Raw genomic sequence first — 13,108 nt, 5'->3', positions numbered from 1 at the left:
CCCAAGGTTTTTAATTAAACTAAGTTTTAATTAAAGCATCATGAGCCCCCGGCTCTTTTGATATTCTACCTCAGACCTCAGAGGATTGCAGCGCCTTTTCCTCATTTACATAGACTGGATCAATCAATAGAGTCACAAAAATGTGAGAACTTGGTCGGTTTTAGGGCTTGAAATACTGTAACATCAGCCTGGAATCTCCAGGGCGGCTCAGGGCTGGGAGAGGGGTGACCTGGGGTGACTTGTGTCCTTGGCAGGGAGGAGTGAGCATCAGCCTGAGCCTGGGAAGCATCCTCTCCAAAGCAAAACTCCTGCTGTCTAATCCAGGAGACTCTGTTAGTGGGAAGCTATAAGAGCTCAGTAATTCCCTGGTGCTGTGTCAGAGCTGGTACTTTTGCCTCCTATAAAAACACCCCTACTCTTGCCCCGTGGTGCCCGTTCCACGCTGCTACTCAGCCCTGGGACACCCCAGCAGCACCGGGCCAGGACACAGGCAGGAAAACTGCAAACCAGACCCACATCCTCTGACCTGCACATCTGGTAAGTGGCCCCAGAGTGTTCTGCCTCTATTTTAGTCTTGTTTTGTACACAATATGCCCAAAACATGCTTTATTTCTTAAGGAGATAAGGATCTTTATGTAACCCATTTTTCCTTAACGCTAAGTCCTTTGTCAGGATTAAAGAATCCTAAAACATCTGTACGGGCTTGGGTGGCAGATGTATAGAGAAAGCAGCCTAAAATAACATGGAATATTAACCTACTAAATGAGGTATTTAAAAAAATAAAACTAAAGAACCCTCTTACATCCTTAGTTACAGCCAATTCCCCACCCCGGCCCCCACGAAGTCAATGTGTGGCCAGGGGGTGCACCCCAGATCTGCCCCAGCTTGCCCTGCTCTGAGTCCCCCACTGCTAATCAGACAGCTCTGGGTGCTCATTAGCATTAACAGCTCGGCACGGATGGATGGATGGATGGATGGATGGATGGATGGATGGATGGATGCTGGACTGTGTGGATGGATGGCTGAGGGCGCTTCATGATCGCTTTCCCAATACCTGCGATCAAACCCGATGTGCTGAAAGTCTCTAGAGCAGATCAGAGATAACCTGCAGTGCCTTGGTCAGTTAGGACCCACCGTGAGCAGCCTCCTGTCCTCACCTCCCGGCCCATTTCCAGCGATCCATACAGGTCCCATCAGTCCTGGCCACAGCCAGCTCACTCGCAGCCAGCCAAGGCCATTAGTGTGATTACTGGAGGTCGTGAAGTTCAAACCAAAATGTCAATTTTCATTTGGAAGAACGGTCCCATTTTAGGAGCAAAGGGATTTTTTTTCCCTCTCTCAAAGAGACCTGGACTGTGAAATCATTGCTCCCCAAAGACTTGCAAATTTCTGGCCAGCAAAAGGTGCCAATAGCTGCTGGAGCCAATAAAAAGATTAACAAGGGTCACCGGTGCTTTCCTCTTTCCCTGCACTCAAAGGCTCTGGGGCCTATTTTGAAGATATTAACCATTGCCTTTACCTTCTGCACGTTCATCACCGGGTTTGGGGTCTTTATGGATTTATTGACAAGACATTGCCATTAATCTTAGCCGCAGAATGCCAGCCTGGGAGTCACTTAGGTTACATCACCCCTTCAGACAGGAGCATTTAGCCAGAGAAGTTTTTAAAAGGAAGATTGAAATAAGACAAAGTAGCTGGTGGGTGAAGGTGAGTGACTGCCGAGCAAAGAAGGCAAAGACCTGACCCTGGGCAGGCAGCGGGTTCTGCTCATCAATTCAGGGGGGGTCACGATGCCACCCCTGTGCTCTGGGGTTAATTACCCACTTTTAGGGCAATTCAGGAGGATGAAGAGCCAGCAAGAAGACGGGTGCTGACCCTGCTCGGACCATCCCAGGCAGGGGTGGTATGGTGCAGTTATTGGAAATTTTAGATGTTTACTTTCTGGAGAAACTCAAAATAATTCCAAAAGGCCTTGCTCACACCAGACTGCTGCTGGGGACACTGGCTGGGATGATGCTGGGGACACTGGCTGGGCTGCCGGCACCACACGGTGGCACAGGACCAGGCTGGGTGGGCTCCTGCCCACCTAAGAGTTGTCATGCTTTTAAAGTGGGGTTTTTCCTTCTATGTCATTGCATTACATAATTAAGTCTATTCCATCTTTACCTACTGACAATGTGGCACTTAATTAAGTGGTTTAATTAGAAGCTGGCAGCTTTAATTAAGTTTAGGACTGTAGAGGTGACTGGGAGCCTCCAGCAGAGTCTCAGAGCCTTTCCCTGGGGGAGCAACGGGGGCTGCTGGTGAGGGACAAAACTTTGCTCCCGTGTCCATCATCCGTATCCCCGCTGGGGATGGAACCACCATCCTGCTGTGTCCCCCCATCTCTGAGAGGGCAGGTGGTTTGGGGACCCTTTGCTCAGATGTTTAGGACAGCTTAGGTCCTCAATGGAATCACGGAGCAGGAGCGGGATGTGAGGTGGGGGCTTGGCAGGGGGTGGGTGACAGGAACCCACTGGGACTAAACCCACTGAACCCCCCGGATGGACGGTGGGGAGCAGGACAGGTAACATGTGGCAAAGGCTGCGGTGGGTTCAGGAACATCATCTGCAATTCTAGACCATGCATGGGGCTGTCTCAAAGATGTATTGCTTTTTAATAATGTAAATATGTAAATATTACTGAGGTGCCATTAATCCTCGTTGCTTCAACATGATACCACTCTTAAGAACAAATGCAATAAGATATTATTAATATGCAAAGTAACAGCACATTAACCAGACTAACACCAATAAATTGCAAAGGGAGAAGTTGCTCACAGAGCCGCCTGCACCCCACTTGCCTTGGGCTAGCGCAGAGGAACCCCAGTTTGCCACAGAGAACCCCAGTTTGCCACAGAGAACCCCAGTTTGCCACAGAGAACCCCTTGCCCTTGGGACACGGAGCAGCAGGGAAGGAGCAGGAGGCCCTGGCAGGGGACGTGGTCAGGAGGACCCTGCTCCTGAACTGCTGAGGCTCCTTTTTCAAAGCCTTGCCTGCTTTCCTGCGGGATTTCTTGACCCCCTTCTCATAACAGATTTGTTTTGAATCCTAGACGTGTATTAGGAGGGAGAGTCTTGTTGGTCCCAGAAATGTGGGAGTTAAGCCAGGCTTTGTGCCAGCTTTCCTGCCTGGACTTGCCAAGAAGTGGCCAAGACTTCATCTCATCAGTTGCCGTATTTTTCTCCCCAAAAAGTGTGTCTCTATCCACAGACCTAAAGTCCGGCTCTGTTAAAATCCTCAAGCCCCCAGCTCTCACTGTTTGCCTTTTTGGGTGTATTTCCTTGAAATACAAGCACATACAGGGGTTAAAAACTGGAACAAGCCCCCTGATTTACATTTGCCAGGTTGTGAGCGCAGGCTCTTGCCACTTCTCCTCAGATCCAACTTCAAGCTTTGCAAACAGTGAGCGGGGACAGGGGGAAGAACACAGAGGTGACCAAAAAGGAGCAGGAGAAGCCATAAAGTCTGAATTTAGGGCTTGAGAAAAAGAAATTATTCCGTGCAAATGGCTGCTTCAGTTCAGAGCAGCCCTGCCTTGTAAATCCTGCTCATCCTTCTCACCAGGGAAACCTGGTGAAATAACCAATATTTCAGCAGCACACAGGCTCCTGGAGACCTTCACCTCTCGGCGTCCTCTGAGCCCACACCCCGGCACGGGGCTGCAGAGCAATTCAGGCACAAACACGGTCACGGTTGATGCAAAAATTAACCTGTTGCCCTTATTTGGGTCAAAGTAATTCTGTTTAACTTAGTGATCTGGGCCCTTTATCCTTAATGGAGTCCTTGAGGGGTGGGGGTCACACTGTCTCTTTTTTGGCTGAAGAGAGCAGCACAGATTATTGTTAATATTCAGGCTTTTCAACAGAGCAGAAAGACATTTGGCTATTGACAGCACCGCTGGTTTTCACCTCATTGGTGAATGGAAATTGCCAAATTAATCTCTCATTAGATCTGAAATTAAGCCTCAATTTCATGATCAATGAACCTCAGAACCGCAGATTTACCTGGGTAGAGTGTATTGAGAAACTGTACACAGTAGATATCTGCAAATAATCAAGATTGCATCCAAGAAAAGGAGGAAAAAATACTTATTCTTGGTTCTTCTCTGTACAGGAACTAAGTGATAAAATTATCAGGCTGGTTTTGCCTGAACCATGGAACTAATTGCTGGAGGATGATGTCTAAGTTACCACTCTGAAGGAGCTAGAAAGAGACTGTGCACATGTGAACATTATGTGTCCATCTACTGCTTTCAGCCCAGGAGGTCTCTACGCATTGGGTTGCTGGAGGGGCAGCACTGAAATGCAGAATTGCCCTTTTTTCAAACCCTTTCCCTATGGATTTGCTGCTGCCTCATTGGAGATGGCTCCTGGACCAGAGCTCCTCTTCCTCAGCTAATTGGAGCCCCTGTTTGGAGCTCACCATGTACAAACTGCCTTGCCAGAACATGAACCTTTCCTTCCAGGGTTTCTTTTATGCATCATCATTTTAGCTGGCCCTATTGTACTGGAAATCTGTTTGCCACATGTTAGCTGGAGCTCATCTGCTAAGATCCTTGGTTAAATATTCATGGGGAGGTAGCTATTAAACTAGGGGTGAGAACTCAGGTTACACAGCGGAGATGAGAAGGGGGCACTGGCAGCGGAGCCCGACTCGATATCAAGTTAAAAACCCTCATGGAAAGGACTTACCCCACATACGGCCCGGGCATGGAGAGGTAGGAAAAAAATCCTGATCACATTGTGCTGCTGAAGTGCATTAACAACCTCAATGTGGTCAGTTACATGGAGTATCGGGCAGCCTGGAGCCCTGAAGCAGCTCTGGCCACAGGTGAGGTCCTTCCTGAGCTTGTGGCCATTAAAGAAGCATCACAGAATCATAGGACACCAGGTTGGAAGGGATGATGAGGATCATCTGGTCCAATCTTTCTTGACAAAAGCTCGGTCTCGACAAGACAGCCTGGCACCCTGTCCAGCTGAGCCCTAAAAGCGGTCAAGAAGCAAGAGGGAATTTCCAAAGGGCTTGAGCTTCTAACAGGGGAAGAAAAATGAAGTGTCCTTGCATGGCACATGTCCAAACCCACATGCATGGGGCGAGGAGATGGGTTGGACAGGGAAGAGCATCAAACCTGCTGCCCCAGTCAGCATGAGCGACTCAAGTGATGCTGCAGTGAGGATGTCTGAGCAGGGCAGGGTGGGGAGCAGTGGCAGATGGGGACAGGACAGTCCCCTGTGCCTTTGCAGCAGCGTCTGGGGACAGGACAGTCCCCTGTGCCTTTGCAGCAGCGTCTGGGGACAGGACAGTCCCCTGTGCCTTTGCAGCAGCGTCTGGGGACAGACCATCTCCTCCCCACTGCCTCATCCCTGGCTGTCAGCTCCACAGCCTGGGGGCAGGAACAAGAAGGGCAAAAGGACAAGGGAGCAGAAGTCAGTCTGGGGTGTCGGGTGACCGGTTACCTGAGCTCTGCCTAAAGGTAACTTCCTCATGAATAGCTCACAAGCGCTCATCCCAACAACACGCAAGGCTGGTGAATTATGCAGGGCAGCGGGGCTGTGCCGAGCAGATGGCATCGCTGCCGTAACGTGAGCACCCACACTACACAAAATGCAAAGCCCAGCAATTAACCTTTTCGAAGGTTTCCTCTTGTCTCGGGGATTAAACCTCCTCCAACCCCCCTGTGCTCCACTCCTGCCTGAGAGAAAAGAGTAATCCCGCAAATAAATAGAGAAACAGGTTTTGATACCTCCAGTAGCCCGGTGAGGTTGTGACCCAGCTCCCAACCCTACACCTGATGGCAGCAGCTCTGAAGAGCACGTGCGGGGTTTGGGGTGTGGAAGGGGGGGGGCAAACTGCTGCAGTGTCACACCAAGAGTCACTTTGTCTCCCTCATACCTGCTGGCTGGGGACAGCAGGGTCCCTCCGGCGTGACTGATGGCAGGATGAGCGCAGAGCCGCTGCACACAATGTGGCATCCCGGCTCAGGGGCTTCTCCCTGCCCTCATCCCCAGCCATCCTATTTTTCTTCAAGATGAATCTTTGGCTCCAGAGGATGCCCGGAATCTGTTTGGGATTCAGTTTTTATTTACATCCCCATGCTTCAGCGTTTTATTCTTCGCAGAGCCTGTCCTCCTGGAGCCTGGGCCAGGGCTGATTTATGAGGGGGAAATAAAAGGAGAATAAATCATTTTTTAAATGAAGAGAGCAAATTGATCTTTTCCTCTCAGACCAAAAAAGATCCCGCTATTCCCAATAAGAAAGGTCTATGGCAGTGATTACTGGCTTAGAAGGGCAGACAAAAAGAGAAGGGGCCAAGGAAAGCACAGCCCCCACAGCACAGGGCAGGTGAGGGGGTTTGTTCCTGAGCCCAAACTTGCAGCCACCTCAATGGGACAGGGAACACTCTCAGAAACCTCCGACCCGTCAGCCTGCGCTCAGAAAAGAGCCAGAGTGGCTTTCAGCCTTTGAGAAGCAACTGCAGAGGGGGTTTGGGTTCACTAGAGATGGGAAAACTGGAGCACGTTCCCTTTCGTTCTCTCCGTGTTTCCCCTCAGCAGCGTCTTGGTGGCGAAGCAAAACATGAGCATGGGCAATGATTTACTATTTAAAGGGGAAAAAAAAGTATCACATGGCAGGCATTCACCTTGGTGTATGACAAAAGCTATTATTTTAACTATGATACTTAGTCCTCTTCATAATTAAACTGATTAATTCACAACAATGGAGTCTATATTGCCTAATACTTTTAATTAACAAAGTGTTGTACATATACTGGCAAAGCATTACTGGCATGTTTCCTATGCAATACACTTAATTCTGTAATAAATTATTAGTACGAATGACCAAGATACATTGCACCCTGGAAGAGACTGTCAAGAGAGAAGGACTTCAGACTCGTGGTCGCTGGTTGAACCACCATGGAGCAGAAGCTGTGGCAGACCCTGTCCTTGTTTTCTGTTCCCTGCTGGGGACACTGGTGCCTTTGCAAATGGCAGCTCTGCTCCAGACCTCATGGAGAGCCAGGACAGCTCCTTCATTGCTTTCCAAGGATCCTGCCTAGAAAAATGCCAGCAGGACATTACTTTATCTTGACACAGAAGAGAATTGTCCCTAAAAGATGGATTCTTTGTACATCTTGACCTGCAGATTTTGCTTCTTTTCCAGCTGGCATCCTAATCGGACCAGTTCATGCACAGGGATTGTGCCTGCACCAGTTTTTAAGATGTGGGCGGTTGCTGCTAAACAGGGTGTTGTTGCCAGAAAAAGTCAGTTCAGAGCCTCTGGAGAAGTTTTCTCTGGGTGGGCACACGCTGGAGCATCTGTCACGTCCACGCGGTCCTGGCCCAGCAGAGCAGCCCGTGCCTGCGCACGTGTCTTGCTGCCGAGGTTAGAGGTGACTGAGGGTTTTATGAATGGTCATTAGGGCTGAGGAGGAAACTACGTCTTGTAAAGTAAGGATATGAAGGTTAATGGACGGATTCTATGTTTTCCCAGGTTTCTTAAACATTAGTTAAGAGACAAATACCCTGGGGCCACATGCAAACCAGAATTCATTCCTGCAACTTTTATTGGATCACAGTGGAAAAACCTCACGGTCAGAGGTCATGGGTGTTGCTTTAAGACACAATCACTGGGGTCAAGCTAATCAGCACCAGAGATCACATCACAGGCTTTTCCTTTCTTTGTCTCGAGTCCTCTCTGACCCCGATCAGAGCCTCCCAGTCACCACTGGGCTGCAGTTTTTGGGCTGACAGACCCAGCTCAGACACTCAGCTGGAGAAACCTCCAGGTTTCTTCCTCTTTCATTTCAGTTTGCAAGCAGAGAGGAGACAACCTGTGGCAAACACCCGCATCCCTCTTTCCAAGCCCTCTCCCCAGCACAAACAGGCAGGGAAAGGGATGTGGGAGCTGAGAAGGGAGCAAGATCCCCAGAGATCAGAATGTCAGTGTGGCACAGTATTTCTCCATGGCAGTCCTCATTCACACATATATCCAAAAATTATCTGTATGGACTTGATGTTAAAGGATTGTGCACAACACGCAGAGACATTGTTTGCCCACCAGCCCAGGGCCAAGCACGTCCCCATCCTGTCCTGCCACGGGAACCAGCACCATTCCCCCTTTGACTGGCAGATCTGAGCCCGTTGTGCTTGGTCAGCACGTCACAATGATGAGTTTCATGCAAAAACTAAGCCTAGCCCCCGTCTCATAAATTTGTTATGCATTACATCCAATTAATGTAAATTATTACAGTGACTAAATAATGGCTCTGCCACAGGATAAGGGAATAATCATAAGTGAGCCTGCAACTTCAAGGTCCAACTGAATTAACCCTTTCCGCTGACTCCACTGGACCTGGAATCAGAGCTGGGTGCCAATCCTGATCCTTTGACTGCAGGAGCTGAGTCCGCCTGGTCCAACACTCTCATCACCATCCGCGAAGGTTTGGGCAACACCAGAGCGATCACAGTAACTGCAGCTGCCTACCGACAAAGTCAACACCCATCCTTCCAGTCGCCAAGTGAGAGACGCTTGGAGAGAAAGGCAAGATCCCAAACTGCTACAGCTTCACTGAACAGCAAGAGAAGGAACATCGGAGAAGGACATTACGAATGGAAATACCCTGTGCTGCGTGCCTGCGGGGAGAGGCCAGCATTTCATCTTTATTTCCCACTCTCTGAGGCACAGAACCAGCCCAAACTGGCCACCCACGTACCTGGGGAGCACCACCCGAGGTATTGACCCTGGCACCGCCAACTCCCACAGCTGCCTGCCCTCCAGCATTCCAAACACACTGGGTCCCCATGGACACGGAGCTCAGGGTGGGTACAGAGCATCGCCTGGCTGGGCAAACATGGAAACCAAGTCCTGGCTCGCAGGCAGATCTAATGTGTGCTTCTGGGGCTTGTGGTCACAGTGTCCCAGGCAGGGAGCTTGTGCTCATCAAAAATGCCTCCGAGTGCTGCTGAGACCTGGAGGGACCCTGGTGTGTTTTTCAAGGCAGAAGTGATCATCAATGTTTGCAATAATTCCTGTGCTGGGATTAAATGGAATAAAGGCATGAGTTCAGAGCAATAAATAAATAGTCCTCTCCCTGCCTCAACGTGCTTCTCATGGATTCATTTGCAAGCTTCCCCGCATCCCATTCCTCCCTGGTTTGCCGGTGCCCGGCTCCTTGTGGTACCCATTTTCCCTTGGCAGAGCAGCCCACAAATCATCGTGACACACCAATCAAGGGATCCGCAAATTTTTACACCGCTCTGCCTCTTGAAAGATGAGTCACCTTCTGCACCACCTTCCTGGGCATCCAGATAAATCTGTCACAAACTTCTCCTTCCCTCAAGGTGCAAAATCCCTTCCCTTTTTCAAGCGAGCTGTATTTCCTCTTTTTAAGCTCCTCTTTCTTGCCCCAACACACATTCACACCACTCAGCCATCTCAGTATATTTCTCCCTTTGTTCCTGTTTCACTGACAACTTCATCCTAATAGTCTCCTCAAAGGAATGATGAATGCATAAGCTGCATATTGATCACCGTGGTGATTGATTACTAGATCTCTTTGACAGATGAGCCTACTAAGGTAGTTGCCAATATGGAGGTATGGATAGCAGGGCCCCCTTGTACAACAGTCTAATGGTATCTGACCTGATAGGGCAGAAAGGCAACTCCCTCATTTCAGCAGGAAGAAAGGCTTCTTTATACTCTTTATAAAATAATTCATAGGAAACTTAAAACACTCAGACACAGAGAAATTGCAAATGGGGAAATATGATGGATTATGGGTTGAAAGGAGCCGACTTCTGGAAGCTAAATTGATCCCCAGGAAAATGTTTTTGTCTGCTGTGAAAAATGGGCAATATCTCGGCAGCTCTGGAGGGCTATAATCTGGAAAATAATTTGCTTTTGATTTCCTTTAGTTTCATGCAGGTTTCTTTTTTTTCCCCCGAAGTTGGTTCCTTGCAGGGCTTTTGTTGCTCAGCTGGGAGAGTCAGTGATGAAACAGGCAAGGGATCAGCCATGCCAACACATAGAGGGGATCCTTACTTATGGCGGGGAAGGCCTCACCCCACCCATTGTCACTTATTCCACGGGGGATGCGACATCCCCTGCAAGAAGCACCCACCAACCAAAAGAGACAAGAATCAAGCACATAATTGAATATGAGTGTGTATGTGAGAAGTCAGAGAACCTCCAGCCGTAATCCTGCATGGAACTGGGGCTCCTTCCCAGAATTACACAAAAGCAGGGCAAAACATAAAGCGAATTCACCTTTTCTAACTCCTACTCAATGTGCTCAATGACTGTTGAACAGGCACGGTGCAAAGCACCTCAGGAGAGAGCTACAGCACCATCCCCGTTTGTGGACAGGGAAACCGAGGCACGGAAAAATAACAAGTAACCTCAGATCTGAAGAGCTGGAGTGGGACCGGCTCTGGGGTCCCAACGCTGTCTGGAGCCACAACTGGGGTCAAAACTGAGTTCTTTATTTGCTGTTTCTGCACTGGAATCACAAGGGTGTCCTGGCTTAGGGGCTGGGAAGAGGAAGAACATTGGATCGGTCTGGAAAACACACCTAGAAGCTTCTCATCAGAAAAGGAGTTTCTCTTGCTCTCGTTTTTTAAATCAGCTGCCCACTGCTACTGCTGATTATGAGAAATATTGTTCTGGCAACAAATACAAGAGTTTCTCAGAGTTCAAGAGGCTAAGAAGAAAATTTATAGAGAAATAGTTACAGCCTCCCAGTGCCTGGAAATCCCTTCGTATTCGGCTTTACTCCAGAGAAGTATTGAATCAATGGTGTGCTAACAGCTCAGGAGCCTATTACAATAACATGCATGCCTTGAGCCCAGACGATCAATAACTCAGCAGGATGCAGCTACCAGAAAACAACAACAAATTAGTTAAATTTCCATAGACTATACATTTGGCGAGTAATAATCACTAAGTAGAAATGAACCAAGCCTGGAGAGACCATGGAGCCAAACAGAGATCTTTTATTCATGGTTTCAACTCCCGCATTCACCGACGGGATGTTTGGGGAGGGCTCCAAGCCTGTGAATATAGACATGCATGTATTCCTTCACATATATTCCTACCAAGCTGTTATTTTATTGTTAACAGGACTTCTGTTTGCAGAGATTTTTCGGTATAAAGGCACAGTAACCAAAGACTGTAAGGCTTAAATTTAACCTATCTTATCATTTGCACGTTCCTACTTTGCCATACAGCTGAAGATGCCCTCTACCTACCAGTAAATACATTCCAGGGGTCAAATCCTTCTCAGTTTACATATTACTGCTGCTGGCTTATATTCTTAGGAGTCAGCCAGAATTGACCTCTTGCCGTATAAAGCACTTTGAGCATAAGAGCTCTCAGAACAGCAGAACCACAAATCACCAGCTCTGAGCACTACAGTTTTAAGGCTACTTCCATGGTACCTATGCAGCCAAACTGCTGCTTTGTTGAAGAGATCCAAGGTTATTTTTCTCCCTGTAGAATGAAGAGCATTTTCATTTATTTTTAATCAAAGGTACCTACCAAAAGTTTATTAGCTCTTTAGTGCTAGAGCTTCTATTAACTAAAGCTAAAAGGTAAAGAAGAGCTTGCAGAAGCACAAGTGACATCCACACGACCCAAACGGATTAGTCTGGGCCACGGTTGTGGCTGTTCTGCCCCTCACACATTTTGTGTCTCAGCAGAAGCCTCACATTTTGCCCAACACGTTTGCAGAAGGGGAGGGGACACAAACCATGATCGAGGTTACGCTTGGCTAAATTCAAAGCAGCTCAACTTATTCACCTAAATGTAAAATTACATCAGCAAGTAGCCTTGGAACATTAGAATTTGAAATGTTTCTCCCGCTTGTTTGGTAGGCAATTTCTGAGGAGCCAGATTTCACAAGCTGGTAACTGATTTTTATCTGCTCAGGTATTAAAGTCTCCTATTCTTGATAGATTTTAAGGAGCCTTTTTCTGAATACAAGGTTTTATTTAGTAGTAATTCTTCCTTTATAGCAAACTCGAGCTCAATCTACTCACATCGCTGTAGCTCAGAGCTCATATAGGATATTTCTATTAACTTATACCTGCCAATAATATCCAGGGTACCCATTTGTGCTCCTTTAAAATAAATCCTTCCAAGATTGTACCTTTCAGTAGAACCAGCCCTTGCAGCTTCACTAAGAGAATATTCTGTCTAATCAACCACTTTGGACAGAATTAATTAGGACTTTTGCTAGCTAGGAAATGACTTTCCATCTGAATGTTGTTGCACCTGTTCTGATCTGTATTGCCAGCTGAAACAAATAGGATGCGTTATAGGGATATGTTAGCTTATTGCTTTTAGTAAAGTCTAAGTGCGTACTGCAAGCTGTCTGGAGAAAGGACACCTGCGTTAGCAGTGCCCTTCTGCAACAGGAGAGAGCTTTCATAACCTATAATATTAGTCATAAAAGCTTTTAATTCCTTAGTCCTCATTCTGCTGGGATCTAGCGAGCGGCTACATCTGCAGATGCCACCAGAGTACTGAGCGAGCGCGTATTTATTGTGATTTCATGTTTGTTACTTAAGTATTTTTCATTTATAAGAAAGGCAAATTTCCAAAGGAAATAAGAATCCCTCTATTAACCCCAAACTTCCGAAGATTTCACACCTACGGCTGCGCCACACTCCTATCCAAGCTGAGGACAGGCAGGTTTATCTTATATGAAAATAAAGATACAGCTATGCCTATCAAAAGAACATACATTAAGTCGCTCCAGGAACATATGCACCTACAGGGGTGTTGGGGAGGGTCCAAAATGGTGAATTCCATTTCAAAGAGCCATTTTCATATGCATGCGGGGAAGCATCCGGCAGTGTCACGAGTGATCTATGTCTATTGCCATCGTCAGCCCCGTCCAGGTACGAGCGCCGCAGTGAACGTACACGCTCGTGCACGTGGAGCTATTTCTCACGGAACTGATGAATTCTGCAGCGATGCTCATAGCAGTAGGACACGTTATTGCTGCGATATATGACTATCAGTAACACCTACAAGCCTTTAATATTCTGCAGCTGAGCTGTGGAAA

The sequence above is a fragment of the Patagioenas fasciata genome, chromosome 20 (genome assembly GCF_037038585.1).
Source record: "Patagioenas fasciata isolate bPatFas1 chromosome 20, bPatFas1.hap1, whole genome shotgun sequence".
Classification (NCBI taxonomy): domain Eukaryota; kingdom Metazoa; phylum Chordata; class Aves; order Columbiformes; family Columbidae; genus Patagioenas; species Patagioenas fasciata.
This window is presented reverse-complemented; position numbering follows the sequence as displayed.